Raw genomic sequence first — 27,056 nt, 5'->3', positions numbered from 1 at the left:
TTTAGAGATTGCAAGTTTAAATCCGGTTCAGTAGTGCATTGCGTATTATTACGCCAACACCCTGCACTTTTACTAGAGATATATTTTATTTCGTTTCTATTGTACGGTGGGAGTTTTTTACAATGGTTGTCAACTATGTTGCGATGAACAGTGTCTTTGAACGGGTTTTGTTACATTACCTCAAAATTCTGGTCTTAGTCTCCAATCCTAGATTTGATATATTAAGCAATCGTGCTCAATAATTACACAATGAAATTGATATCTGCTTACCGCCTATAGCTTGAAACTTTCTTGTTTTACTAAGAAGCAATTCTGGAATATCAAATTATTGGCCACGAAAATAATTTACATTAGCATTGCCCTCTAGTCTCTGATATATTTCACCTAAACTACCTTCTTTGGATAAGGCAGGGAGGGATAAAATAATCAGCCCAGCTTCTTTCTTAGGAACAAGTTGATTGTCTTGCCTCCAGGAGGACTCTGAGTTTGGCTACATTTTTTGAACACTACCATCATTCTTTTTAAAACATTCCATTTGCCATCTATGCATTATTTTTGTCCAGCAAATTGCTCAAAATGAAGAGGAAGCAAGAGTGAGAAGCTTCCATGTAAAATCTTTTTCTTTTAACAATCTTGAATGAGAAATAAAGCGAGTTTTTCTCGCATCAAAAGAAGATAAAAGATCTGCACGAACTTGAACCTGCAGGTTAACTCGTTTGAGCAATACGACGGAAAGCTTCCAGAGAACTAATCAAACTGACCCCACTTGATTAGAGTGTCCCTCACTCAAAATGTTTAAGTGGGTAGGTAGGTGGATGGGCAGGTGGGTGGACGGACGGACGGACGGACGGATGGATGGAAGGGTGGGTGGGTGGGTGGGTGGGTGGGTGGGTGGATGGACGGACGGACGGACGGACGGAGGGACGGACGGGTGGGTGGGTGGGTGGGTGGATGGTTGGTTGGATGGATGGATGGATGGATGGATGGATGGATGGATGGATGGATGGATGGATGGATGGATGGATGGATGGATGGATGGATGGATGGATGAATGAATGAATGAATGAATGAATGAATGGATGGATGGATGGATGGATGGATGGATGGATGGATAGATGGACGGACGGACGGACGGACGGACGGACGGACGGACGGACGGACGGATGGATGGATAGATGAATGGATGGATGAATGGATGGACGGACGGACGGACAGACGGACGGACGGACGGACGGACGGACGGACGGGAGTCTTCGTCCACTTTATAAGATTAATTCCACGAAGAGAATGCTTCCTAAGAACGCTGAAGTGGTGGAGAGTCTAATCGCGCCTCGCGCAGTAAAAGCAGGGAAATGCTCTGAGACCATGCCATTCAGAACCTACAGAGATATTTTTACAAGCCTAAGTAGATGACATACATAGACGACTGCTTTGTACTTTTGATATTTGATATTAAAGCGCGGCTTGAAATTTCAACAGCCTAGCCCATATACTGCCATTGTGAACTTAATTTCCGGATCATATTTGCCACTGATTTGAAAGTGGAAGCAAAAATCCATACTCGAAAAACATTAACACGCGAGCATGAAAGACAGCGCAAAGTTCATCAGAACAAATTCTCATCCGCCAGCTATACTCTGAAGGAAACAGAGTAGAGGGTGTAAGACATGACAATATAGATGAAGTAGTATGTTTATTAAGACGCACATCGAGTAGATCGCGTGAGATGTAAACGAAGATGAGAGTTAACTTCTGTGCTCTACTTCGCCTTACCGGATTACATAACCAGGTGAATAAAGCATCACGTGATTCATAGTTTGTATCTGAGCTTATCATGTGCGCAGGACCGCATGCTCAACAGTGCGAAAGACCGGGGTTGGGAATTCCGCAAAGGTGAACCACGTTTCGTAAATAAAATGTTATTCACGAAATGTGCCCAGTAAATCGGAAAGAGTAAAAGGTCTTGATATTTAAAAAAAATTATTTTCAGTCAGTAAGCGTTTTTCTTTATTTCAATGCTGCAAACAGTCGAGGAGTAGGAGGAGGATGAGGAGGAGGAGGACAGGCAGAGAGGTTAACCCAGACGAATAGCCGATTTGCTACCCTTCACGGGGGGAAAGGGGTGAGGGGAGAAAAAGATGGAGCAAAGACAGTTGCAGGAAATAAAGTCACCATGCAAAGTCACAGCGTTCAGTAAAGTCAAAGCCTATTGTGCAAGCCAGAAGTCCATAAAAATCGGAGCAGTGCCTTGGTGGCTTTCGCCGCCGAAGACCGCAAACCAGTCATGTCACGAAAAAGGATTGCGCTGAACTCGCCCTCCCAGGATAGTGGCATTTACAGTTGCCAACTGAGCCCCATTTCCAACCCCCCCGACTGACCTGAAAGAGGTCCACCCGAAGCACCTCAAGGCTCCACTTCGCATGGTGCGCGCCTTTGGTCTGGACAAACGTCTATCAAACTCTTTTGTCAGACAAAGGCAAGGCCAGGGCGAAGTTCATGGATGCATCCATGACAGGCGGGCCCCGACGCCGATCCCCGCTTGGCCGACCCTGTGCCAGAGGTCTGTTCAGTGAAATGGGACGGAGAAATCTCCTCCCAACCGCCACTGAACCGACGTCGCACAAGCCTAGACACTGAGGAAACGGCGTACAACGGCCGGGTCCGGCCCTTGCCGTCAGGCAAACCTGGGCCGCTACGCAGTCCAATCGGCCCGTGCTCGAAACCACTGGGTGGAGCTTACTTGGCATTTGAACATTGTCGTGCTCGCGAATGCCATGTAAAGACACCCAGGTTGGAACACACCGCCTTCCATCCCACAACGTTGCGGCTCTGTGACGCAATCATGGGCTGGTTCGTAGTTTAGGTTTATTGAGGCTTAAATGTTTGCAAGTTCCATGCGAAATAGGGGCATTCAGCGCCATTTACACCCAAAGAACATCACCCAAAGAACGCTGCTGCCTGTAGTGAGTGCCGCGTGTCTCCCACAGCGTTGTCAGCGCTAATCCACACAGCCCACATCTCTCTCTGTCACCACAGCCATATACTTTAAAGCGCGATTGAGGTGTCCACTGTCCCAGGGAGCCAGTTGTGCGACTTCCTTTCCTCAAAATCATCGGAGTCCAGAGCGCGTTATTGCCGACGGCAATGAACACAATGAACGCCGACGGTCTGTTGCTTCAGTGCACGTTTCTGCAACAACGTTGCGAACGCCAACGCATCCAGCGCACATCTGTCACTACCGCCACGTAGGTTAAAGCGCGATTGAGGTGTCCACTGTCCTAGGAGAGGGGGAAGTTATGCGCCTTTTCTTTGATTTCGAAGAAAACTGAAGTTTGGTTTTCAAAATTTTTTTTGAGTAAAAAAAATGGGGCAGCAACTACGTCACATATAGCGGTGGCCACCCGAACCTCGCCGTAAGTAAAAGATAAACGTGGTTGGGCTGAACCTCGTTCAAGGTCATTATCTGGGCCACCTATGATTGCTTTACCTAGCGTAGGAAAGCTTCCCGCTTCAACACACACACACACACACACACACACACACACACACACACACACACACACACACACACACACACACACACACACACACACACACACACACACACACACACACACACATATATATATATATATATATATATATATATATATATATATATATATATATATATATATATATGAAGGAAGCCAGCAGTCACCTAAACCAAGGTGGATAGGGGAATATTTCTATTTTTTAGTTTGTAGTGCCAATCAATTGGTTTAAAGGAATTTACTTAAAAAGCAGCAGAAAAAACAACCATGCCGCCGGTGGGATCCGAACCCACGACCTCCGATCACCGCGTCCGGTGCGGTATTCAGAGGTCGTGGGTTTGGATCCCACCAGGGCATGGTTGTTTTTTATGCTGCTTTTAAGTAATTTTCTTTAAACCAATTGATGGCGCTACAAATTAAAAAAAGAAACATTCCCCTATGCACCTTGGTTTCGGTGACGGTTGGCTTCCTTCATATGTTTGTCAAACGAGCCCCTCATTTAATTTGCCTTGTCTACTTATATATTTAATTTAATTTGCCTTATATATATATATATATATATATATATATATATATATATATATATATATATATATATATATATATATATATATATATATACACATACATATATATATATATATATATATATATATATATATATATATATATATATATATATATATATATATTAGTTAGTAGGTGTCAAGTAAATAATACGATGTGGTAGGCAAAGTAGAGTACCCGTTAAATGAATATTCAAGCTCGTTGATTACAAGTTACACCGGCGCTTATTTTGCTTTCCGCCAATTTGGTGGAGCATGCTTCCAGAATGCGACGTAATTTTTAGGAAATATGCAGCTTCTTGTGTGACAATGTGACCCAAATGGTGCGAAGCTAAACTACTCAGGCGATAGCTACATTGCGGTAGCATTTTGAGCGTTCGACGTGGCCGCACTGCCACACAGTGGCTGCACCGCCACCCTGTGGCTGCGCTGCCACGCGGTCACGTCATTGGTCACGTGGTGCGGAGCAGCTGCCGGTGGCGCGGCGCCGTGGCTGATACGTGATTCGTCCCGTGGTTGGTCACGTGACCAGCCACGTGGTGCGGAGCAGCTGCTGCTGCCGGCAGCGTGGCGCGCCAGCGAAACCGAGCTGCAACAGCTGTGCGCATGCGCCGGCTGTCAAGTGGGACGAAGATGAAGAATGAACGCCCAGCAAAACAGAGTGGCAAAAGTCTGAGTTTGCAATTCAATTGAGCAAGTTCTACTTGGCCAGCTGTAGCTATCGCGTCACTCCTGGTTTAACCAGAACTAAACCACCGCCAATTTTTTTGTCAGCGCCACTCTAACGACGGTCTATGTGCACTTCTCCTGCTCATTAAACAGCTGTCCACGTTTGAATCGTGTGAACTGGCACATGACACAATCTAGAGAAGCTTTCCTTGCTGACGAATTTTTTCAGTGGTTACGAGACGGGCTTACTTTTGGGCCTCGCTTTCATGAAATTCATTGAAATTCAATGAAATTCATTTCCAAAAAACTAAATTGCAAGGCTACTAGTCCCAGAGGAAGTGACTTTTTGGATGTGAAGGTGCCACGCGCTCGCAAGAAAGGAATCCGGGACGCATGTTTGCAAACGAACATAATTTTAACTCAGACAGATTCCGAGGAGACATGGCCGACATTGCCCGAAGCGAACAACGAGAGAGGACAGAAGGCGCAGTACGCACGAGCAGCCCGTACGAGTCAGAAGCTGATCATCAGAGCTGCTTCTTGTTCTTATCGTCGCATTGATGATTGCTTCGGCGGAGGTGGTGGTGATGACGAAAACTATATTCTGCTAATGGAGCCTTAACGCGTACAAACTGTGAATGGCTTCTAGGATGCCTGCAGAGCAAGGGAGCTGGCGCGTTCAGCGACCGCCAAAGCCCAGTCCGTGAGCTGTTATAGTACAGCCCAAAGGGAGCTGGACACCGCAACCTTCCATCGCTCGACGTCGGTGAATTTTCTTTGGCAAGGAGCTTGAAACAGATATCAGATGCGCAGCGGTGCTGTTGTAACTCGCAAGCAAATCTCGATTACGAGTTCACATAGTAAAAGGCCGTAATTTAGCAAATAAAACCCAGCAGTAAGGTGAGTTGGAGGATGACTGCCGCTGCAAAAGTGGTGCATGGGCGTGACCGCCATGCTTCACTAAATAAACGCTTACTCTAACAGACGCAAGACAATTCGGCATATCTGTAGCGCAAAAGCAAAAAAGAAAGTTGACTGAGGATGTCTATCTAACGCGGTAAAAAAAAAATTGATATAACAGAATCAAAACACACATCTTAGAACTAAGATTCGCGAATGCTTTGGTTTTCTTCTGGCATTATCTGCCGTTTCCTTACAAGAACACGAGTGAAGTGGATACTTCCTGCAGTAACGAAAGTAGATTACCTTTTCTTTTCGGCATGGAAAATATAGGGCGCATACTTTGCGATTCGGATTTGCGCGTATATATTTCACAAAACCTTGCAGCCTCCTTTTTCAGGAGAAAAAGAAAAAATCAAAAGAGTACTCGATTGAAAAAGCTGCTGCCTTGAAGCAAAAAGGTGCTTTAACTACGCTCACTTGGACGTGATGTATAGTTTTCTGTTTGGTGTTGGCGTGTAGCAACAGAAAAACATTACCCAAATTAGAATTTTCGTTAAGATACCAGAGTATAACCTTGGCTACGGGTACTTTTCCAGGGTTATAGGACTAAGAGTACAAATGATATACTGCAAAGGTATGGAATTATTTTGGGATGAGAGCACTTGCATATAACCTGCTGCCTGCGCCATCCGTTTACGACACTGACGCAAATTTCTATCCTAGAAAAGAGCTGCTCTTGCTAAAACGAAGCACTGCAAACTAATTTGGGCGATACAGCTGGAGTTGATAAAAGATATGCCGGCCACAGCAGCCGCAATACATGGCTAGTTGGAGACATCGAGATAGTCAGCGTCACTCTCGCCCACAGGGATTGTGGTTGCGATAGTGATAAGAATAATTAACTCGAAGCTAGAAGTTTGTTTTTCAGCTTGTTCACAGCGGAGCAGTGCGTCTGTTGGTAAAAAAACATAAACAGTGAAACGTTATGTTGGTAAGAACATACGGCAAGGAGGTAGTTAATTACTTTAAAGTGAACAGCCCTAAGCTTTTCTTGCCTTCCACTCTCGCATCTGAGTTGGCATGTTACTGGAAGGGCTTCGGTGCAGATGACGTTTCTAAATATCTATATTCGCAATAAATATGGCGCAGAGAAGATGCACATAAAAACTTTCTCACGTTACAGAAAAGGACATCGGCCCACATCTGTCTTAAGGAGCGAGGTTATACCATATGTGCTGAGAAAGATCGGCTCTGCTGTTTCTTGACATTCTAGGAATTGGGCATCCGGGATCATTAAATTTAACACTTATCTTATAACAAGACAAATACACTCCCGTCCAACGCTTTTGACGTGTTACATACATACTTACACGCTTACACAAAGGTCTCTTTCCAGACTACGAGCTTAAAACCGTCGAGTAGTGCATTACGTACGATTATGTCAACTGCCTGTACCGCTACTAGACAGATATCTCATTTTTGTTTTTGTTGTATTGTTTGAGCTTCTTACAATCCCGTATGAACTAGGTTGGAATAGACAGTTCGGCAGCGGTACACCTAGAACACGCACCTAATATTTCTGCTCTTGCAGTTTCTGACACGCGTATCTGCTACCATGCTTCTGCCGTGAACAGAGGGTCTTCGTCAAGCAAGATTACGTCACTGATATCGCCGAAAAGGCAGCGTTATCTTCATGACCACGACGCAGCTAGCTCCTACAAGGGGGAAACAGGCACCAGTCGGCTACGTAAGCTCACACATCGGGGCAGACGGTTGCAGTCGGGTGGCGGTGCACCTGGAACACGCGCCTAATCTTTCTGCTCTTGCACGTGAGATCTACTCTGTATCCTAAGTAATTAAGTTCATCTAGTGTGCACTGCTGCCGAACCCGACTGCCCGCATCAATTGTTGTTGCCTTTTGGTTGTTGATTGCTTGCAATCGCTAAGAATGCAATTGAAGATATGTGTAACTAAATAAAAGCCGAACTCGAAGAGATAAAGCAAACGCTAGAGGAGATTAAAGAATTTAAGAAGGACATTGGTGACCTCAAGGCTTTCAGAGAAGAGCTTCAAGCAGTACTGGGCGAAAACAGTAACTTAGGATCCCAAAAAGAAGAAACTGACTAAGCAGCTAGAAGAGCTGGAACAGTGCCAGAGCTCTAAAATTATTGAGATTAAAATCATACCACGTGATGATGACCCACTGGGAGCAGTGCAGAAGGTAGGCGAGCTTATCTACGAAGTGCTTTATGAAGATGACATTGGTACATGTCACAAAGTACCTACTGCTCACCATGACCAGTTCAGCATAGTAGTTCGCTTTGTGCGACGTAACAAGCGTAATGACTTTCTGAAAAACGGGAAAAAAAAACATCGGCACCAAAAGGTAAGTTTGCACGAATGAGACTGACGCGCCACCAGTGTACTTCAATGATCATTTGGCTAGACAATACAAACACCTTCTTGGAGCGACTATCAAGAAGAACAGTGTACTTGGCTGGAAATTTGTATGGACTGCTAGGGGCAAAGTCTTCGCCAGGAAAGAGGAAACGTCACCAGGTCTTCGCATAACCTGCACCGATGACATTGAAAAAATGAGAAACTAGACATGTTACTCGTGGGCACATAATTATAGGTACAGCTATGCAATGACTGCTACAAGCATTGGTACCGCCACTACATACGATTATACGTCTTTTAACAACAATCCCAGTCATTGTCCAAACAAGAACTTATCAGTTTTTTTCATTTCAATGTAGGAAGCATTCGCAACAATGAAGGTTCACTTCATGAGTTATTGGCGGCATCTGAGTTAACTTTTACGTATTATTTTTCACTGAAACCTGGTTAACAAAGAATGGTAATCCTGCTCGAATCAAGGGTTACAAATACCAGGGCTCCACTAGACAATCCACTCGTGGTGCAGGCCTAGCCATCCATGTCAAGAAAGAATTAGTTCAAGATGTATTGCCAGAATTCACTTTTCTTGATGATGGCATTGATTGTCTCTGTATTTGCTTAAAACATATTTAGTGGTTGTTGTGTATTGATCGCCTTATGGAAATAAGAATAGATTTCTTTTTGTGCTTGATCACATGTTAGATTACTTGCAGAATCACGGTCATAGCTTTTTTATAATGGTTCATATGAATATTAATACTCTTGTAAATGATTCTTATGCAAAAGAATGGAATAATGCTATCAGTTGATATTCATGCACTTATCTTGTCACAAGTCCTACTCGCATTACAACTCAAAGTGCGACGTTATTGGATGTATGTATCACAAACGATCCTGATCATTCATTTGCCGGCCTTCTAACAGCGGCTGTAGTGATCATCTTGCTGTGTTTTATTTTCTTCCCTATTTTGGGCGTAACCGCGACACTAATCCGGCGTTTATATCCTTTTGAGAAATTAACATGATGACTTTAGATTTCTTCTCGTCTCTCCTAATTTATATACACTGGGAATTTGTTTTTAACGAAGGAGGTGCCAACAACGCTTATAATTTATTTGCAAACATAAGAAAAAACTGGTATTATAGATACTTTCAGCTCCGAGTTTGGAAGAAACACAATGAAAAGGAAACCTTGGGTTACGGAAGTCGTCTAAAGAAAAAAATTGAGACAAAAACAAAATATTTCACACATTTATGTGCAGCCGTGACCATAAAAAACTTCTTGAACGCAAGAAATTTCTAAATCAACTTAATGTTCAACTGAAGAAAGTGAAGGTAGAATACTACAAAAAATTGTTTGCCCGTACTCGCAATGAGCCCAAAAAGTTTGGCAAGAAGTTAACACTCTTAGGCATAAACCTACTCTAAATCCTAATACCACTATTCCCCCAGCTAATACAGGTATGTCCCAATCTTCTACAGTAGCGGCACTAAATAGGCATTTCATAAGATCTGCAACGTATACCCCATTAAAATATCATGCGCCAGGCAGTGTGCTACGACTGGAAAAACCTAGCATTTCGAACTCAATAGTCATGGCTCTGGTGACAGAAACAGAAACACAAAGAATGAAATAATGTTATCAGTTGCTATTCATGCACTAATCTTGTCACAAGTCCTACTCGCATTACAACTCACAGTGCGACGTTGATTGCCCGCGTCTGCCCCGTTAGCAAAGGATGCGGTGCGGCTGCAGCCTGCTATTTATAACTACAGGCCAATTTCTGTTTTCCAAGTTTGGTCAAAGTGTTCGAGATTGTTATAAGCAAGCGTCTAACAAGTTTCATTGAGAAGCATGACATTATATCTGTTAATCAATATTGTTTTCGCAAAACCAAATGTAAACTAAATAACAAACAATAAATGATCCACAATGCCGAAAATAAGTTGTTCACACTAGGACTATTTTGTGACCTACGTAAAGCTTTTGATACCGTTGCCCATGAAATAGTATTAACCAAACTTATAATTATGGCATACGTGGTTTTGCACTAGATTTGTTGCGCAATTTTCTCAATATTTGTTACCAGTATGTAAAATTCAACAATGACGTTTTGCACAAACTTAATCAGTGCTTGGTGTCCTGCAAGTGTCTGTACTAGGTCCAATTTTATTTAATCTTTATATAACTGATTTTTCTGATATACCTGATTCCCTCTCGTGTGATTATGTACAGAGATGATGCTAATGTATTTTTTGCGTCTACTTCGCTTCCAAATATACAATGTACAGTTACTCAATATTTGAAGAAACTTTCAGCATGGTTGCATACAAATAGGCTACAAGTAAATATAGATAAAACAAAATATATAATTGTTGCTCCAATTAATAAACCTGTTGAGACAGCCACTACTATATTATTAATTAATAATAAAATATAAGAAATAGCGGCGCTGAAATTTTTGAGCGTGTGGTTTGAGACAGATATATCTTCGAACACACATGTAGACAAGCTAAGTGCAGAATTAAGTAAGGTTCTTGGGTGATTTTATAGGTTAACTAACTTTATACCTCTCTGGTTGAAGAAAACATTGTACTACACTTCATTTTGTTCCCGACTATCATGTTGCAGCCTAGTATGGGGTACTACGAGTAAAAAAAATTATACCCGGTTAACCATAATAGAGAAAAAAATTTTAAGAATGTTTGAAAGCTACAGAGATAGACCTCAAAAATAACCAACTAAACCACTCTTCTTAAAACATGAAATCCTTAAACGTAGTCATATATACTATTAAAATCTTGCACAAATCATTAAAAAAATAACCTATATGATAACGTCGGGCCCAAGACACAAAGTCGGTATTGCTTACGAAAAGAAACTCTTAGAACACCACGCATACGTACAGACTATGACACGCAACACTTAAACAACCAAGCCCCCTAGTTTTAAATAACCTAGGAAACAGGATTCATTTCTATGCACGTATTTCCAAGAAGTCACTAAGATGATTCCTGCTCGAGAATAAAATAATAAATACTTACATTTAAAAATACTCCTCATGTTCATTTGTTAAAATACATTATTTAACTTTCTGTTTATGCGTGTACTACGTATATTTGATGTATTTCATATGCTTGTTAGCGTTTTTACAGTTTTATTTTATTTCATTTTCAACGTTTGCTGTATGTACGAGATGTATGATATATTCTGGCAAGTTTTGTTTGAAATTGCACCCTGTATGCCGTTACTGCTCGATAGGGCGATAGCCCCTGTCAGGCTATGCCTTTATCTCCTGCTTTATTGTGCGTTTGTTACCTCTGTAACAAAGCTATGAATACACTTGAAACTTATAACATGTTTTATTACAGTACCCTAAAATTCCAACCGCAGTTTTCTAACCCTGGATTTGGTACACTGAGCAATCTTGTTTATGTATTTATTATTTTTTCAAGATGCCCTTGAAGGCCCTCTTCCGAGTTTACACTTTAAAGAGAGGGGGGCGCAATAAAAAAGTAATAATAGTCACAACGTAACATTGAAAAACAAATACAGAAACAAACAAGAATAACTGAACAAAAATATGCGCAAAAATTTTCTAGCTAATTTCGAGAAAAAATTTAAGGTTACAAAGCGAGCATCACCACAAGAATATGCAATGATCAATACAGGTGAATTGCAAAAATTTAGCAAACACATTGCAGCAAGGTTTTAGGGTGCATAATGAATATACGCAAGAGGCCTGTCTTCAGATCATAAAATAAAATATTTACCAATTGCAGAAAAATACACAATGAAATTGAAATCTGCTTGCGATCTATAGGTTGAAACTTCCTTGCTTTGCTTAGAACAAATTATACAATATCAAATAACTTTGCACAAAAATTATCCACGTCAGTGTAGCACTATATTCTCATCGAAGACATTGCACGTAAACGTCCTTTTTTGGATAAGGCAGAGAAGAATAAAATAGTCATCCCAGCTGCGTTCTTATGAACGATTTTATCGTCTTGCCTCAAGGGAGTCCCTCAGTTTGGCTACTTTTCTGAACGACTACCATCAGTCCTTTCGAAACATTCCGCTTGTCTTCTACGTAATTTTTTAATCTATCGAATTGCTCTAAATGAAAAATAAGCCAGTGCGGGATTCATCGACTTAAAAAGTTTCTTTCTTTACAATTTTCAATGCAAAATATTTCTAGTTCTTCACGCATCGAAAGGAGATAAAAGATGTGCCCTAACTTTCACCTGCAGGTTATCTCACTTGGGCAATATGAAGGAAAACTTCCCGAACATAAATAAAACGGCCTTCTCTTGAGTAAGGTGTTCCTGCTGCACCATGGTCACGAAGACAGGTGGTGGGGCGGCACCTCAAAATCACGGCGCCAGTAGCGCAGCGCAAAGGTTAAATCCGTCATAGTAGCTTACACACGTGCCAGAAGAAAGATGCAAAAAATAACCCCAGGTTCTGTTTCACATTAAAGAATACTGTGAGGTGCACAAAAGATCCTCGGATGATTTGTGAACGCGGTGCGTCGACAGCGGCACGCGGGACAGCGGAGCGTCGGACAGCGGAGCGCTGCGCGTGCCAGCCCAGCTTTGCGTAAGTGATCGTGCGAAGGCTGTGTGCGAGGCGACGGCGACAAAGAGCGTGGCGAGCACGGGAAGCGGAGTGCTGACGTGTCAGAAAACTGACGTGTAAAGGAAGACAGAGCAGCGGAGATCGGGTCACTCAACCTTGGAGGTGGCAGCTATCGGAGGTGGGGTCCGTGCTGTCGTGACCTACCTTGGGTCACCGACACAAGCCTACTGCGGTTCTTGCAATTGTGGAGGTGACAGCCGATGGACTGGGGGTCCGTACTGCTTAAGGGCACTCTTGGATAGCCTGCTTGAAGCCTCCGGCGTTTCCTGACGCCGTCGACGGAACCTGGCTAGGTTTTTCCTGCTGCTGCCAAGTTCATCAGGCTGTTGACGGGAGACCACCGGCTTCTCCCTCTGTTCTTCTCCGCTCCTACCACCACCTGGCTCCCTTCCGCCGCTTCCTTTTACGCATCGCCAACGAAGCGTCGCGCTACAACCACCCGCGTCCGTACTGTCTGCAAGGCATCCCCGCATCACCTGCAACACTCGGTACCTGGTGAACTCTTTTCTTTTATTCTGTAGTGTTGTACGCGTGTTGAGTGTGTGTTTTTCTTGTTTTCGTGTCCGCTTCTTATTGCTAATAATAATATGAATTGGTTTGGGGGGAAATGAATTGGCGCAGTATCTGTCTGATTTCTTGTTGGACACCTGAACCGCGCCTCAAGGGAAGGGATAAAGGAGGGAGTGAAAGAAGAAAGGAAGAGAGAGGTGCCGTAGAGGAGGGATCCGGAATAATTTCGTCCACCTGGGGACCTATAGCGTGCAATGACATCGCACAGCACACTGGCGCGTTAGCGTTTTTTCCTCCATAAAAACGCAGCCGCCGCGGTCGGGTTCGTACCCGGGAACTCCGGATCAGTAGCCGAGCGCCCTAACCACTGAGCCACCGCGGCGGGGTGCTTCTTATTGGCCCCTTTTCCTTGAAATTATAAATACAGCTTCGTTTTGTTTTCTTTGATCTTTTTGTTCTCTTGTCACCTTGTTCGAATCGGCACGCGATAGCGTTCCCATGCGAAAGTCGGGGACGCGTTACCAATTCGCGATAAATACGCCAAATCTATTAAATAATATCTCCACACGAACCAGTAAGTTTTAAAAAAAACTTAAAGTGCAATTATTCCTGGAGCTTCAGTGTAAAACGTCCGGAACAACAAAAGTGTGATAAAATGCGTTGAAAAGCCCACAAACAAAACAAGGGCCAAAAAAACATTTCATTGGGGTTTACGAATTATTGTGTTGTAACGTTTCGTCTCCACCGAGGCCAAAATAAAATGGAGTACTTTTACGAGACACTACACATGCATATATTTTTCTTGGTTGCTGTTGTATTGCAGAACAGATCTCTCTGGGCTGTGACCTGAGTCTCCGAACTTATCCCTGCAATAGTTAAGCAATTCTCAAAGGGCAACTAAGATGGATCGAATGAGAGGCATGTGAGGCTGCACAAGAAAATCTATGCAAATGTAATGTCACAGCAGAACCAACCACTTCGGGCAATGTGGTTTCGCTGAAGGACCGCCTGGATTTGCTTTCCTTTCTTCCGCCCTCTTTTCTTCTCAGTCTCTTCATTAGACGCTGTGCCACAACGGATCGAAATGCGGGTTGTTTTAAGAAACGTAAAAAGCACAAAAGAAAACGTAGTGGCAGTCCTCCATCACTGTCTGTACATATGCTTGACTACAGTTCAGTGCGCACTTAGTTTGGGCACTGAGTATAAAAAATTCACCAAAACCCACCCTGCTCCCATTGGACGGGATCCCTATGGACGGACGTACGGATGGAGGGACGGACGGGCGGATGGTCTTCGTCCAGTTTATTAGATTCTTTCTACGAAGGGAATGCTTGCCAAGAACGCTGTAGAGCCGGTGGTGTAATCGTGCCTCGAACAGCAAAAGCAGCGAAATATGCTGCAACCGTACGATTAGGGAGGTACAGAGACATGCCTAAAGAGACGGCGGACGCGGACGATTGCTTTGTATTTTTCATATTAGAGCACCCGATGAAAATTGAACTCGACGCCCAATATAATCTCTTTGTGAGCTTAATTTCTAGAATATATTCGGTACGTTTAGAGGGGGGCAGCCAAAATCCTTACTCGCAAAAATATTAACAAGCGAGCATGAAAGATTGCACAAATTTTCCCGGTAGAAAATCTCAGCGCCTTCTATATTCCGAGGGAAGCAGAGTATAGCGCGTAATACTTGACAAGAGAGTTGATGTAGAGTGTTTCTTAAAGACGCAAATTCAGTAGATCGTGGGAGATGTGCACGAGGATGAAAGGTAACTTGACATCTGGGCTCCATTTCGCCTTACAGGATTACATATACAGGTGACGTAAGCAGCACGGATTTTTCTTTGCACCTGAGCTTATCATGTGCGCAGGAGCGCTTACTCAACAATACGAACGACGTTGCAAAGTGCAGTGAGGTCAAGTACATTTCGAAAATAAAATGTTGTTCACGAACGTTACCCAGTAAGTTACAAAAAAGGAATGCGCTGAACTCGCCCTCCCAGGATTGTGGCGTTTACAGTTGCCAACTGAGCCCCATTTCCAACCCCCCCTAATGACCTGAAAGAGGTCCACCCGAAGCCGTTCAAGGCTCCACTTCGCATGGCGTGTGCCTTTGGTCTGGACAGAGGTCTATCAAACTCCTTTGTCAGACAAAGGCAAGGCCATGGCGAAGTTCATGGATGCATCCATGACAGGCGGGCCAAGACGCCGATTCTCGCTTCGCCGACCCTGTTCTAGAGGCCTGTTCAGTGAAATGGGACGAAGAAACCTCCTCCCAACCGCCGCTGAACAGGCGTCGCACAAGACTGACCACTGAGGAAACGGCGTACAAAGGCCGGGTCTGGCCCTTGCCGTCAGGCAAACCTGGGCCGCCACGCACTCCAATCGGCACGTGCTCGAAACCGGTGGGTGCTTCTCACTTCGCATTTGAACACTGTCGTGCTCGCGAATGCCACGTGAAGACACCCAGGTTGGAACACACCACCTCCCATCCCACAACGTTGCGGCTTTGTGACGCAATCATGGGCTGGTTGGTAGTTTAGGTTAAATAAGGCTTAAATGTTTGCAAGGTTCATGGGAACTAGGGGCTTTCGGCGCCATTTGCACCCAATGCACATCACCCACTGAACGCAGCTTCCTATAGATTGAGTGCCGCCGGTCGGCCACAACGTTTTCAGCGCTAATGCACGCAGCCCACATCTCTCTCTCTCTCACACACCACCGCCATGTACTTTAACGCGCGATTGAGACGTCCACTTGGGAGCCAGTTAATAATAATAATAATAATTGTTTTTTCGGGGGAAAGGAAATGGCGCGACTTCCGTTCCGCAAACTAATCGCAGTCCAGAACGCTGTTATTGCGAACGGCAATGAACGCAATGAAATTGCTTCAGTGGACGCTTCTGCTACAACGTTGTGAACGCCAACGCATGCAGTGCGCATCTGTCGCTACCGCCACGTAGGTTAAAGCGCGAGTGAGGTGTCGAGTGATCGGGGGGGGGGGGGGGGGGGGGAGAGATGTTATCCGCCTTTTCTTTGATTGCGATGAAAATTGAGGTTTGGATTTGAAAATTGGTTTTGAGTGAAGGAAATGGGGCAGCAACTGTCTCACACACATCGGTGGACACCCGAACCTCGCCGTAAATAAAAGATAAACTTGGTTGGGCTCAAGGTCGTTCAACGTCATTCTCTGGCCGTCCCGACGACTGATTACTTAGCGTAGTGAATTGGCTTTCCTCCCATTTGGTGCAGCTTGCTACCACACTGCGATGTAATTTTTAGTAAATGTGCAGCTTCTTGTGTAACAATGTGACCCAAATGATGTGAAGCTAAACTACACAGGCCAACGTTAGTTTTGTAGCCATAGCAACATTACGGTAACATTTCGATCCTTCAGCGTGGCGGCTCCGTGGGGGTGGCCGCGCCGCCACCCTGTGGCTGCACCGCTACCCTGTGGCTACGCTGCCACGCCGTGGCTGCGCCGCCACGTGGTCATGTGGTTGGTCGCGTGGTGCGGAGCAGCTGCCGGCCGCGCGGCGCCGTTGCTGATAACGTGGTTCGTCACGTGGTTGGTCACGTGACCAGCCACGTTGTGTTGTGCAGCTGCTGCTGCCGGCAGCGCGGCGCGCCAGCGAAACCGAGCTGCAAAAGCTGTGCTCATGCGCCGCGTCATGTGGGAACAAGATGAAGAAGGAACGCCCAGCGAAACAGAGCACGGAAAGACTGAGTTTGCAATTCAACTGAGCAAGTTCCGCTCGGCCAGTTGTACCTATCGCGTCACTCAAGGTTTAACCAGAACTAAACCACAGCCAGTATTTTTTTAAGCGCCACTCTAACGATGGATTATGTGCGCTTCTCATGCTCATTAAGCAGCTGTGCACGGTTGAATCGTATGAATTGGCGCAGGACACAATGGAGAGAAGACTTTTTTTTGCTGGCAACATGTTTCCAGTGGACACGAGATGGGCTTATTTTTCGGCTTCGCTATGATATCAAATCAATGAAATTCATTTCCAAACTACTTAAGTGCAAGGCTACTGGTCCCAGCGGAAGTGACTTTCAGATGTGAAGGTGCCACGCGCTCGCAAGAAAGGAGTCCGGGACGCATGTTTGCAAAAGAACATAATTTTAACTCAGACAGAGTCCGAGGAGACATGGCCGACATTGCCCGAAGCGAAAACCGAGAGAGGACAGAAGGCGCGGTACGCACGAGCAGCCCGTACGAGTCAGAAGCTTATGATCAGAGCTTCTTCTTCTTGTTACCGGCGCTTTGACGATTGCTTCGGCGGTGGTGGTGGTGGTGATTACGAAAACTTTATTCTGCTAATGAAGCCTTAACGCATGCAAACTATGACTGGCTTCTAGGTCAGCTGCAGAGGAAGGGAGCTGGCGCGTTCAGCGACCGCCAAATCCCAGTTCCTGAGCTGTTATAGTACAGAGCAAATAGAGCTGGACACCGCGACCTTCCATCGCTCGAGGTCGGTGAATTGCCTTTGGGAAGAAACTTGGAACTGCTATCACATGCAGAGTGGTGCTGTTGTAACTCCCAAGCAACTGTCGATTAGGAGTTCACGTAGTAAAAGGCCGTAATGTAGCAAGTAAAACCTAGCAGTAAGGTGAGTTGGAGGATGACTGCCGCTGCATTTGAGCAAAGCGTGGCTGTGACCAACCTAAATATTAGCCAAAAGGAACCATCATGAAAAAGCGGTGCGTGCGCGCGACCGCCATCCTTCGATAAACAAACGCTTACTCTAACAGACGCACGACAATTCGCAATACCTGTTGCGCAAAAGCAAAAAAAAAAGTTGCTGAGGGCGTCTATCTAAGGCGGTAAAGAAAATATTGATATAACAGAATCAAAACACGCAACTGAGCAATAAGAGTCATGAATGCTTCGGTTTTCTCTTTGCTTTATATGCCGTTTCGTTACGAGAACACGAGTGGTTCAGTGGATACTTTCTGCAGTAACGAAAGTAGATTACCTTTTCTTTTCGGCACTGCAAATATAGGGCGCACAATTTGCGATTCGCATTTGCGCGCATATATTTCACAAAACATTGCAGCCTGCTTTTTCAGGGGAAAAATAAAAAATCAGAAGAAGACTGGTTTGGAAGGTACTTTAACCACGCTCCCTTGGACGTGTTGTATAGTTCTCTATTTGGTGTTGGCGGGCAGCAAGAGAAAAACATTACCGAAATTAGACTTGTGGTTAAAATACCAGAGTATAACCTTCGCCACGGGTAATTTTCCGGGGTTATAGGAATAAGAGTGCAATTGTTATACTGCAGGAGAGCGGTATTTATTATTTTGGGATGAGAGCACTTGCATACAACGTTTTGCATGCGCCATCCGTTTACAACACTGACACAGATTTCTCTCCTAGAAAACAGCTTCTCTTACTAATGCGAAGCACTGAAAACTAATTTGGGCAATACATCTGAAGGTCATAGAAGATATGCCGACCACAGCAGCCACAGTACATGGTTAGTTCGAGACATCGAGACAGTGAGCGTGACTCTCACCAATGGAGGTTATGGTTGGGTTAGTGATAAGAATAATTAATTCAAAGCTAGAAGTTTGATTTTTAGCTCTTTCACAGCTGAGCAGTGCGTCTTCTGGCAAAAAAAAATAAATAGTGAAATGATCTGTTGGTAAGAACATACTGCAAGGAGGTAGTTAATCTCTTTAAAGTGAACAGCATTAAACTTTTCTTGCCTTCCACTCGCGCATCTGAGTTGACATGTTACTGGAAGGGCGTCGGTGTAGATGACGATTCGAAATATCTATATTCGCAATAAATGTGGCGCAGAAAAGATGCCCGTAAAAGCCTTCTCACGTTACAGAAAAGGACATCGACCCACATCTGTCTTAAGGAGCGAGGATATACCATATGTGCCGAGAAAGATTAGCTCTGCTGTTACTTGATATTCTATGAATTGGGCATCCTGGATCATTAAATTTAACAATTATCTTATAACAAGGCAAGTACACTCCCGTCCAACGACTTTGACGTGTTACATACACATTTACAAACTTGCACAAAGGACTCTTTCCAGACAGCAAGCTTAAAACCGTCGAGTAGCCCATTACCTACTATGATGCCAACTGCCTGTGTCGCTACTAGACAAATAATTTACGTTTATTTTTGTTGTGTTGTGTGAGTTTCTTACAATGCCGTGCGGACTTTTGGAATGGAAATCGGTTTTAAACGCTTTGTTGTATTACCCCAATAATCCAACCGTAGTTTTCTAACCCTAGATTTGATACATTGAGCAATCTTGTTTATTTATTTATTATTTATTCACAATGCCCTTAAAGGTCCCCTTTTTTACTGCTTAAGGGGGGGATAAAAAAGTAAAAATAATCACAACATAACACTGAAAAATGAAAGACAGAAACAAACAAGGATAACCAAACAAAAATATGCGAAAAAATTTCCTGCCTAATTTTGCGAAAACTTTTCATTCTGGAAAGCGAGCATCATCACAAGAATATGCAATGATAAACACAGGGAAATCGCAGAAGCATAACAAATGCATGGCAACAGAGTTTTAGGGTGCATAACGAATCATCGCAACAGGCGCATCTTCAGATCGTAAAATAAAAGAAATAACAATTACAAAAATATACACATTGAATATGAAATCTGCTTGCTGCCTATATAGCTAGAACTTTTTTTCTTTATTGAGAAGCAATTCTGGAATATCAAATTTTTTGCACGAAAATTATCTACGTCAGCGTTGCACGCTACTCTCATGGTAACATTTCACGTAAATGTTGTTTTTTTGGGTTGGCAGAAAAACATAAAATAATCATCCCAGCTACGTTCTTATGAACGATTTTATTGTCTTGCCTCAAGGAAGCCCCTGAGTTTGGCAACTTTTGTTTATGACGACCATCTTTCCTTTCGAAACATTCCGCTTGCCTCCTACGTATTTTTTTTTCACCCATTGAATTTGCTCTAACTGAAAAAGAAGCCAGCGTGGGATTCATCCGCTTAAAACGCATTTTTTTACAATATCTAACTTAAAATAAATCTAATTCTTCTTGCATCGAAAGGAGACAAAAGATGTGCGCTAAGCTGCACCTTCAGGTTATTTCATTTGGGCGATATAAAGGAAAGCTTCCCGAACATTACTAAAACAGCCCTTTCTTGAGTAAAGTGTCCCTGTTGCACTACGGTAACAGAAACGGATGGCGGGGCGACGCCTTGAAATCACGGCGCCAGTTTAGCGCAGACGCAAAGGCAAAATCCATCAAAGTAGCTTACTCACGTGCAAACAGAAAGGTGCGAAAAACAGCGCTAGGTTCAATTTCACATTACAGAATACAGCAATTCTATTACAGAATATCTGCACACGAACCATTAGGTTAAAAAAAATCAAAGTGCAGTTCTTGGAGCTTCAACGAAAAATATATGTAACAACAGATGTGTGATGAAATACGTCAGAAAGTCCAGAAATAATTCAATAGCCAGAAAACATTTCATTGTGGTTTACGAAATGTTGTGTTGTTACGTTTCCTCTCCACTGAGGCCTAAATAAAGTAGAGTACTTTTACAAGACAGTACACTTGCATATATCTTCTGGCCTGTGACCTGAGTCTCCGAAATTAGCCCTGCGTATGTTAAGCAATTTTCAAAAAGGCAACTAAGATGTATCGGATGAGATGCATGCGAGGCTGCACAAAACTTCTGAGCAAATGCAATGTCAGAGCAGAAAGAAACACTTCGTGCAATGTGGTTTCGCTGAGGGACCTCCTGGATTTTCTTTTCTTTCCTTCGCCCTCTTTTTTTATCAGTCTCTTCTTTAGACGTTGTGCCACAAGAGACCGAAATCCGTGTTTTGGGAAAGGTAAAAAGCACAAAAGAAAACGTAGTTGAACTGCTGCATCACTGCCAGCACTAAGCTTGACTTCAGGTCAGTGCCATTCAGTTTGCGCACCGAATATAAATTATCCCCCGCCGCGGTGGCTCAGTGGTTAGGGCGCTCGACTACTGATCCGGAGTTCCCGGGTTCGAACCCGACCGCGGCGGCTGCGTTTTTATGGAGGAAAAACGCTAAGGCGCCCGTGTGCTGTGCGATGTCAGTGCACGTTAAAGATCCCCAGGTGGTCGAAATTATTCCGGAGCTCTCCACTACGGACCAATTTGTTCCTCTCTTCTTTCACTCCCTCCTTTATCCCTTCCCTTACGGCGCGGTTCAGGTGTCCAACGATATATGAGACAGATACTGCGCCATTTCCTTTCCACCAAAAACCAACCAATTATTATCAAAGTGCGCCCGGCTCCCTCTAACAAGATTTTAGTACAGAAACCGGTTCTCCTTCAACTTACTACTCGAGTGTCCATTGAAGGGCTAGGCAATTACGAGGCAAAGTTGATACCAGACGGCACCTGCTGGGAAAGAACCCTGCTTGATTAATGAGACCACATAAGCAAGCATACTGTTAAAATTAGGGTAATTCAGCAAACTTCAATTTGCCTTTGGGAAAGAACTTCTGCAGGCAGGGACCACACACCTTAGTCCTGCATTAGAAGACAGGATGCTCGGCCAAAGCAACTAAAAGGCGACCGATTGGCATTGAAGGAGAAGAGCCGTCTTGATGGTTAAGAGTCCGTGAGCTTTTCTTTTGCATTCGAGGCTTCCGTTTCTGTTGGCAGATTCTTCTAATATGCTGTACAAATGGACAATAAAGTATGCAAAGGGAAACGTCAAAATTAGGTTCACAGCATGATACATGCAACGTTTGAATGAGACACGGAGGATAATCATAACATAGTAGATGACTATAGTCAAAATTGATACTTTCATTGAAAGTTCTTCGTACAGTGGCAGACTACAGAACGTGGGCGATTTTCTACTTTGAATTCTTCAAATACCACCACTGTCGGCTCAATGACTTGATAGCAGCTGCAAAAACATAACACGACTGAGAATCCGATTTAGTACTTTTAAGATCATAGTCAGGACGCAGCTTACCTCCATCCTACCTTGTACTTACATCGTTTGGTTAGGATTAATATACTATTGTGGTTAAATGATTAAGTCGCAAAAAAACCATATACGATTATTTTATTCGTTTACTTACTCTCACAGCTATAGACCGAATGTATATATTAGACTTGCTAAAGGAGGAATAATGATTCTGCATGAAAGATGTTATGACAGACCTGTACAGCAAAGAACTATCACGGTCGCAGCACTAAGTTTTAGTTGAAAGCTTCCGCTCACCATACTTTCATCTGATAGCTTCCTGTTTAGAGGGTTGTAGCTAGAATCCTTACACTCAAAAACATTAACAGGCGAGCATGAAAGATTGCGCTAATTTCACCGGTGCAAACTCTCAGCCACCGTCTATATTCTGAAAGAAACTTAGATAATGGGGCAACAAGTATGATGTGAGAATTAATGTAGAGTATGGGGGGGGGGGTCTTAAAGACACAAATCCAGTAGATGGCGTGAGATGTAAACGAGCATGAAAGGTAACTTTACTTCGGTGCTCCGCTTCGCCTTGCCGGATTACATAACCAAGTGATATAAGCATCACGTGATTCTACTTTGCACCTAAGCTTATCAACTGTGCAGGAGCACATGCTGAAAAGTACGAACAACCGACGTTGCGAAATCCGCAAAGGTCGCGTACCTTTCGAAAATAAAATGTTGTTCCCAAACGTTACCCAGTATTTTGGAAAGAGTAAATGCTGTCGATGTTAATAAAAAAATGATTTACGATCAATAAACGGATTTCATTATTTGACTGCCGCAATCAGTGATGTCACGAAAAAGAAATGCGCTGAACTCGCCCTCCCAGTATTGTGGCATTTACAGTTGCCCCATTCCCAACCCTCCCGACTTACCTGAAAGAGGTCCACCCGAAGCACCTCAAGGCTCCACTTCGCATGGTGTGCGCCTTTGGTCTGGACAAAGGTCTATCAAACTCTTTTGTGAGACAAAGGCCTGACCATGGCGAAGTTCATGGATGCATCCATGACTGGCGGGCCCCGACGCCGATTCCCGCTTGGTCGAACCTGTGCCAGAGGCCTGTTCAGTGAAATGGAACGAAGAAATCTCCTCCCAACCGCCACTGCACAGACGTCGCACAAGCCTGGACACTGAGGAACCCGCGTACAAAGGCCGAGTCTAGCCCTTGCCATCAGGCAAACCTAGGCCGCCACGCATTCCAATCGGCCCGTGCTCGAAACCGGTGGGTGCTCCTCACTTCGCAAATGAACACTGTCGTGCTCGCGAATGCCACGTGAAGACACCCAGGTTAGAACACACCGCCTGCCATCCCACAACGTTGCGGTTCTGTGACGCAATCATGGGCTGGTTGGTAGTTTAGGTTAAATGAGGCTTAAATATTTGCAAGGTCCATGGGAATCCGTGGCATTCGACGCCGGTTACATATTTAAACCACTAGCGCTGCCGCCGAGGGCGTTCCATAGACGCGAGTTGCTCAAGAGTAGGGACATGCCGGTATTTGAATTTTTCAAACAGTGAATGAAGCATCCACGTATTCGATTCCTTAACAAAATAAAATGGCGCGTGCACCCAGATATTCGAATATAGCCGAATATAGTCGAAATTATTTGAAGGATTCAAGAATAATAGGCATGCAGTGTGAATTATGCAAGCTGCATTGGTAGGTAAAAATGTTTTCCTTCTTTTTTCTTTTGTTTAGAAAATAACCACATACTATTACACTCTTAACCCGACTATCAAAAAGGATATTGATATCACGCTTCATGTTGCCCCTCTATTGCTTACAGTGAAAGGTTTTAAGGTTCCATGTCGTCTTTTGTGCTCACGACTCTTTTCAGCCTGTGGAAGAGAGACATGTTAGATCCACAGTCATTGAAGTGTCTGTTTTGAGAGAAGTGCGATTTGTTATGGGGGGGGTGGGAGCAGGAGGAGGAGGAGGAGAATATAGTCTGCTTAAGGGCCCATTCACACTTGAGTGTCGCAGAGGTCGCGTGACTGTTTTGGTCGAAAAGCGACAGTCGCAAACGGTCGCGTTGGTCGAAAAGCGACGTTCGCGGGCCAGTCGCTCGCTGCTCGATTTTGCAGCCTCGCGACTGCGAGTCGCAAATCGCTGAACCAATCAGCGAGCGAGCCGAGCTTTCGGCAACGACGCCACTCGCGGGTGCGCTGAGCTGCCGTAGTCGTCACTAAGCCTAGCCGGTTTCACATGCCGCAGCTGAGGGCGTTTCGGAACTGACCAGCGCTGGAACCAAGATCTACTTTCGTTACGCCTTTATTGTGAACCCCGTCTCATGATAATAAAAATATCCTCGATTTCCGCGACGCCTTCAGCAGCAGAGAAACAGACGCGAGGCGATCGAGCCGCTTTGGGCAACAGCAGCAAAGCAGCTTTGAGAAGAAATTTTCTTGTATCCAGAAGCTCGGTATTCGCCAGCGACCCTCAAAACTGATTCATTTTTGAATTTCGTCTTCCCAGAGCATGGTATGAACGCAAACACCATACTAGCGCATTTTTCTGACGCTAACGGCCTGCATCCAGACTGGCTGGCATGCCGCTTGTACGGCCGCGGTGCACATTGCCGCTATATCTTCCTCTCCGCTCAGGTCGTCGCAGCCAATTGCTAATATCGAGTGACCAGAGCACTTTCGAGGGCCAAGCGCGAGCGCAGGAGACGCGGCCAAAGCAGACGAAACTCTCGAAAGCGCGCGAACGGCGTCATTCCCAAGAGTTCTCATTTCAAACGAGAAGGCGACCTGCAAGTGTGAACATCGGTGTTGTCGAAGTGCGGTGTAGTCGCAGGCGACTGCTGGTCGCGCGACCTCTGCGACTCTCAAGTGTGAATGAGCCCTAAGAGTGACCTCCTGTCTGGCGGCCTTTAATGGATGCTTGTGTGGGTTTCCCGGAATTTTCATGGGCGGACACAGTGATAGCTGGTTGCTGGTGCGACTACGTATGACCGATTAATCCCATTCATGCAGCTGGAATACGCGAAGGTTGAATCCTTCCAGCTTTTGTACTTGTACGCAATAAACAAAAATGGCAGATGAGTAGCGGTATGAAGCTCATGCCAGCGGAATGTATCTGCTTTTGCGGAAGTGGGTTCGAATAAAGCTCCACGCACAACCCGCATAGCTGCATAAAACGATATCCAATTAGAGCAAAGTTGGAGTGCACTCTGGTTAGCGCGAATCTTTACGGCGCTAAGTTAATAATATCCGAAATATGCGAGATTGAACAGTTGAGCCATTTGTGTCCATTCCTGGTTTCTACTTGCTCATGGATCATTCAGTTAGCATTTATTTGTGCTGTTGGCCCCTATATTGACATAGTGGTTTGATACTTGCAGCTCTTTATGTGCGTACAAATAGTTGCCGATTGTAATATACCTAAAAACTGTTCACATAGGAATAAATTAATCATTAACCTAATACCAACGCGAATGCAAATAATTTTACGAATCATCTCAAAAGTAGCGAACATTTATAGGGAACGTTTATTTGATCGAAAATGCAAAGCGTTAGCGGTGCCGCTGCACTACGGCGGTATAAATTATAAAGCAGCAGTTGTCAAGAGATGCAGCACTGACGTTTAAGAAAATTAACTGTGCGTTTAATGACGATAGGAAGTCAAATACCCCCACAACTCTGCAATTGTAAGTGGCGAGATCTACTTAGTCACAACCTCGGGGTTTGGGCATCAAGATAGGGTTTCCTAAACCTTGCAGTACCCTGTGGCGTTGTCCACTTTTGGCAGCCATAAATGGGCACAACGAAAGGCACCGCATGAGTGGACCACGTCCTGTCTGATAATGTTGTCCCTTGTGGAGTGAACAATTCAGCATGCTCAGCCGCGTCGGTGTGTTCCAGTTCGAAACATTGTGGAAAAAAAAAGTATGGCTGCCTTCTACGAAATTTCTGCATTTTTTTTTGAAAACTACTTGAAGTCATTTTAACCTATTTATTTCTTTTCGATCAATTTTGAGCATACGCTACCTGATTTCGTTCGACGAAATCTAATAGGAGGATATAGAACTCTTCACTCAATTCTTTTCTCAATTCGCACACCCTTAAGTATTATGGTACCATGTCGTTATATAGGAGCAGAAAACGGGTGTAGAGCGCATTAAGAATTATGAGCAGCAGATTGAAAGTGAAAACTTATATGTATTTCTGTTACTCGATGCAACAAAAATAATAGGGTACAGTAGCTAAAGTAGGGTACCCGTACATTATGCGAGCTCTTTGATTGCATAAGTAAATACTGTACTTATTTGGTTTTTCTTCCATTTTTCTCGCATGCTTTCAGAATGCAATGTAATTTTTGGATAATATGAACCTTTCTGAATAACATTGTGACCAAAATAGTGTGAAGGAAAACTTCTCAGGCCAACGTAAGTTTTTGTGAGCGCCGCTCTAACGACGGTCTAATTACACTTCTCATGCTCAATAAACAGTTGTCCACATTGAATCGGGTGATTCGGCACATGGCACAATGGGGAAAAGCATTTCTTGCTGGCAAAATGTTTCCGGTGGTTACGGCACGGGCTTAAATCTCGGATTCGCTTTGATATGAAATCAATGAAATTATTTCTGAACTACTAAATTACAGTGCTTATGGCGCCAGAGGAAGCGACTTTGTTGATGTGAACGAACCGCCCGTTCGCAATTTCGCAATATTTGTAGCGCAAAAGCAAAAAAAATTTGACTGATGATGTCTATCTAAAGCGGTAAAGAAAACAATGATATATCGGAATCATAGCGCACATCGGAGCAATAAGATTAACGAATTGTTCGGTTCTTATCCTGGCTTTATCTGCCGTTTCGTTACGAGAACACGAGTGGTTGAGTT

This window comes from Amblyomma americanum, chromosome 9 (assembly GCF_052857255.1).
Source record: "Amblyomma americanum isolate KBUSLIRL-KWMA chromosome 9, ASM5285725v1, whole genome shotgun sequence".
NCBI lineage: Eukaryota > Metazoa > Arthropoda > Arachnida > Ixodida > Ixodidae > Amblyomma > Amblyomma americanum.
This window is presented reverse-complemented; position numbering follows the sequence as displayed.